The 5,468-nt window shown below is 39.0% G+C and overlaps 1 pseudogene; it reads left to right on the top strand.

Moving 5' to 3' along the window:
- The first annotated feature begins 1,523 nt into the window (after positions 1 to 1,523).
- On the top strand, positions 1,524 to 2,027 carry LOC116534928 (annotated as a pseudogene).
- Positions 2,028 to 5,468: the final 3,441 nt, after the last annotated feature.

Here is a 5,468-nt window from a genome sequence, read left to right on the forward strand (position 1 = left end):
CTGCCCCCATGATCCAATCACCTCCCACTATGCCTCTCCCTTGACACATGAGGATTATGAGGATTACAATTTGAGAAGAGATTTGGGTGGGGACACAGAGCCAAACCATATCAGTTGGAATCTCAGATTCTCTTCAACGAAATGTGTGTTTTGGGCAAGTTTTTAAACCTCTGTGGACCATAGTTTCCTTATCTGTTTGAATAAAAAGGGAGCAAAGGGGTGTTAGATTTCAATTCCCTCTAAGTTTCCTTCCAGCTCAAATTTCAAATACAATTAAGGGAGTATGAGTGGCTATCTAGGGTGTTCTACTGCCTCTGGGAAAGACTAGCCTATATTATCCAGAATATATCTCAGTCAGAGGGGAGTCTCAATGAAGAGCAATCAGGCAATGTGTTTTTCTTCCAGTTGGAATAAAGGAAAGAAAAAGAAAAAAACATCACCTCCAGCACCTAAACTCGGGAGTGGGAAGACAAGAATTCAATCACTAGTTTGGAGTGGGGACAGTGTTTTCAGGATTCATTAAATATGGGAGAGTTCTCTGCCAATGCTTCTCTGTCTTGTCTGCATTTATTTTTGCAACACAAATGGATGTTTTAGACAACAGAGTTAAAGAGGGAAGACAGCTTTTATCTACACACTTATATGCAGTCTCTTTTTCTGAAATCTTCTGTGATCAGGATCATGTTTGAAGACCTCCTTGCACAAAAATTAGGAAGTGTATTCTTAAACATTTTTAAGGCGTACCTTTTACACTTTTGGTCAGTAATTGTCAGAACTGTGTATATGCATGCTTCAAAATCAGCAACCTATATATTGAGTTTGCAATAATCCTATAATTACAGATTTGAAGGAAGGTTAAAATTGCTTATAATTGAGAGAAGGCTGACCAGTGAACCATGCCATTCTTTCCTCCACTCCCTAGTCTTAGAAGCCGCACCCTGCTACTTGGAGAGGCTCTTTTAAGATGCCCCTGTGATAAGATCAGGCAAGGAACTAAATTCTAAGTTTATAGTTGGTATTGACTCCTAGGCCTGGGTTCTGGTTCTATAGTTAGTACTGATTTGCCCCTCTTCCAGGGGGGTTAATCAGTGCTGCTTAAATGAGCAGATTCTAGAATCTGCCAGGGTTGAAGTCTTGGCTCCACCCTTGCCGTGTGATCTTGGAAAAGTCATTTCACCTCTGAGCTTCCTCACTTTTCTCATCTGTATAATGTGGTCGTTATGACCCAATGATATAAAGCATGATGGACCAGATTTATTGCATAATAAGGGCATAATTGCTTGAGAAGTTAGAGGCCAGCCAGGGCAACAAAGGGAGGCCCTATCGCTACAAAAAAAAAAAAAAAAAAATTAAAAATTAGCTGGGTGTGGTGGCTCATGGTTGTAGTCTCAGCTACTTAGGAGGCTGATTGCTTGAGGCTGGGAGGTCGAGGCTTGCAGTGAGCTATGAAATTGCCACTGCGCTCCAGCCTGGGAGACGGAGAGGGAAACCCTGTGTCTAAAAAAATAATAAAATAGGTAGCCATGGCGTCTCGTGTCCTTTCCTCCTGTGTCCGCCGCCTGCCTGCGGCCTTCGCGCCGCTGCCCCGGGTCTCCATGCTGGCCGCCGCCCAGCCCTTCAGCACCGCTCTGTGCTCCGCGGGGACCCGGACAAGGCCCGGGCCTTCGCAGCCGGCCTCGGCGCTCGCGCAGGTTCGGGGTAGAGTTACATAGTTGTGCCGCCTGCATTGCGAAGCGTCCCCTTTGACATTAGAGGGCATCCAGGACCGTGTGCTTTACGTATTGAAACTCTATGACAAGATTGACCCAGAGAAGCTTTCCGTAAATTCTCATTTTATGAAAGACCTGGGCTTAGACAGCTTGGACCAAGTGGAGATTATCATGGCCATGGAAGACTAATTTGGGTTTGAAATTCCTGATTTAGATGCGGAAAAGTTAATGTGTCCACAAGAAATTGTAGATTACATTGCAGATAAGAAGGCTGTATATGAATAAAGTATCAGACCCTTTAGCTTTGTTGAGAGAGGACACGGATGATACTGATGAATGGCAGTGAGGACACAGTTCGGCATTATTGCAGGCTCTGACAGAGTAATTCGGGGGGACTTGTATTTAAATTGTGTGAATGTTTTTCTCTTTGAAAATAAATCTATAAAACCAACAACAACAAAAAATTTATATCAAAGGATTAACATGCATATACTATTTAGAAATTTTAGGAATCAAGATGAGATAAACATTTAAAAAGAAAAACGTGTACAAAAGAAAGATATATATAATACGCCAAAGGAAATACATGTAACTCATACTCTGATATAATCAAACAAAGGACACAAAACAAACAAACAAGCTTATGGTATTTTCCGGTTATCACCTTGGCAGAGTAAGCTGATTGAGATTGCCTGGAGTCAATGAAGTTTGAGGAAAATAAGTATCTCCTATTAACAGTGGAGTTGTCTCTGGGTAGTGAGATTATAGATAATTTTGGCTGAAAATAACTTTGTGTATTATCTGAGTATTTTTAAAAGACATTTCTTTTATGTTGAGGAAAAAAGGTTTTTTTTGTTTGTTTTGAAATAGCACACTAAAGATATATTTGATAATATTAAGTAAAATAGAACAGTGATTCATACCTTGTTTGTTGTTATTCTTTAGTACACCATGTTGAATTTTTAGTTGGGACAGCGCTGTTTGAATAAATACAGATTTACCATATTATCTCATTTCTCACTCAGAGTGGCACTTTAATATCCTAAAATTACAGCCCCCATACAGTTGCTTTGTTATAGATTTACTTATAATTTCCTTGAGGATGAAGCTACTTCCATAAATATAATTAACAAATGCCAAGAACAATTTGCCCTATTTATATTTTAAGAAAAAAATTGAGTCAAAATTTAAAATGCTTATATGGGAAAGAAATTGGATCACATATTAAATTCTTCCAAAAATTAGAAATAAAAGGCTTAGAGAAAAAGTTTGGGTGCTACTTAGAAACGTATCCAATTATTATAATCTCACCATTCTAGTAGCTTAACATAATGTAAGTTCATTTTTCATTCATATGATATCCAGCTGTACAGGTGTGGTAGTAGGAACTAGGGAAGCTGCTCCATGATCCGTGTAATCATTTAGGGGCCCAGGCTGATGGAGGCTCTATCATCTTTACTAAGGCATCTGAAGGCATTGAGTGTGCTGAACAGCCAGCCACTCTCTGGCAATCTCTACTAGCTATTATGTTCCATTAATCTATTATTTATAAGACATATGTGACATTCAGTGTACTATTCAAATTATTTTTCCTCTCCATCAGGGAATTCCAGGTGTTTTCTCAGAAAGTTTGATCTTTCTGTGTCCCACTCTGTCCCACAGGCTGGAGTACAGTGGCGTGATTATAGCTAACTGTAGCCTCAAACTCCTTGGCTCGAGCAATCTTTCTGCCTCAGCCTCCTAAAGTGCTGGGATTACAGACTTGAGCCACTACGCCTGGCCATTGTCACAAAGTTTTAGCCAATTTCCAACTCTCCTACTTCCTAATTTGGCGATGGTGCTGTGTCACGTGTTCACAGACATTTATTTTGCCCATACATTCTCCAAACCATTCTTTCCATCCTGTCCCACCATGTGGATACTCTTGTTCCTGAGTATCACACTGCACAGTGAGAGCTACTCTGAAGAGTACTTTCAGGTGCTGCATTTAGACACATTACATGCCTTTTCATTAAGACATCAGGGCAAACCTTCAAAGCAGCCTTTAAGAACAAGTTGTATGAATGAAGAACTAGGCATAGAGGCAACAGATCAAATGACCAGGGACATGCAACTAATAATGGACAGAAATGGTAAATGAGCCTCAAACTTTCTAATTCCAAAGAATTTCTACTCTTCTATGCTGTCTCTTAGCCTCTACTCTTATTTCTATTTTCTGCAGACCACTTTTTCTCTCAACACCCTCACTGTTTTGTTCAGCTCCCTTCCCCCCGCCTTGTGTGAAATAGCTACCTATAACTTTTCAGCTGAAAACTCTCTGAAGGCAAGCGTTCCTGTGCTTCACAAGATACATTGCCAATCATTTCTGCTAGCTCTGGCTTCTCTCCTCAGCCTGTAACATGATTCAATTTGTTTGCAGTGTTCCCTCTATAATAGTTAATAACATTTATTGAGTTCTTCCCGTGCGCCAGACATTCTGCTAAATGTTTTCCATGAATTATCTGAATGTAGCCTTAAAACCACTCTGTGGGGGTAACCACCATGATCATCATCTCCACTTTATAGGTGGAAAAATTGAAGCTTAATTATCCTGCCCAAGGAGACCAGCTTGTCAGTCATAAGCTAATCTTGGAATTCAGGCCTTCCATCTTCAAAGCTGCTCCTTATGGTTTTGAAAGCCCGCTGGGGGCGCACTGTGAGGGTGGAAGAATCACCCACGTGGAGTGAGAAGTACCCGCTAGTGCTGGCAGTTCTAAACCAAATGTAGTTTCTCTCTCTTGCTTTTTCCCCAAAGTACTTCAAGCAAACCCCGATGAAGAGGAATGCCAATCTAATACCACGTGGCTCTAGCACCACGTGGCCTCTTGTTTTCATATGTGATTGAATGCTCAAATTTGTTCGAAATTCTTTTTATGGAAAACTGTTTTCGAATAGTATAATTTTCAAAAGTTCTCAATGGAGTGGGGAAATTGGATCAGCACATCACCTGCATTTATGTTCTTTTCCCAGGCAATTTTGAAAGGACTGTAAAAGATCTTTTTTTTTTTTTTTTACATGTTAATCTTCAAAATTCTTCTGGGGCATATAATCCTGAAGTGAGCTTAACTGCAACCAATACTGAGTTTTCATTTTTTCACAAGCAAACAAAAAAAACCACCGAAAAGATAATTTACCAGTGTAAATTCCTTTCTGCTGATCTTTTTATAATGTGTATTTTTTTGATGTGTTGCTTTAGTCATATGAGTTTTGAAGGGATGTGGATTTTTTACACAATGTAAGAGGATTATAGAGAATGCGATTTGATAATACCACTTAATTTGTACTAACCTGTAGTGTCATTCTAAGTTAAGGTTGCATTTTTAGGGAGTGTGTTTAAATAAGGCACCCCACAGAGTTCACCCTGAAAGCATTAATATATCTTAATATAAGAGCAAATCTAATTACTTAAATTTCTTTTAAAAAAACTGAGTCTGTCAAATGAGCACATTAATAAACCAAATTCCAAATTATCACATTTTAAAGGTGACTTGAAAGCTTTAGCATCCTCTAGTATAAATATTACATAGATAGTTCTCATTAATTTAAATGAGTAAATTTGATATGATGCAAAATTTAACGAGCTTTAATTTTTGTCTTCTAGTGACTGACAAAGAGAAATCTAGCAGGTCTCTAATCACACATTGCTATTGCGTTCTTTACAAACTTGATTTAAAAGCAAACAAAACCTTGAAAAAAATGTTTACTTAAAAATCATCCATG

The sequence above is a fragment of the Sapajus apella genome, unplaced genomic scaffold (genome assembly GCF_009761245.1).
Source record: "Sapajus apella isolate SASKATOON/1434 unplaced genomic scaffold, GSC_monkey_1.0 scaffold90, whole genome shotgun sequence".
Taxonomy (NCBI): Eukaryota; Metazoa; Chordata; class Mammalia; order Primates; family Cebidae; genus Sapajus; species Sapajus apella.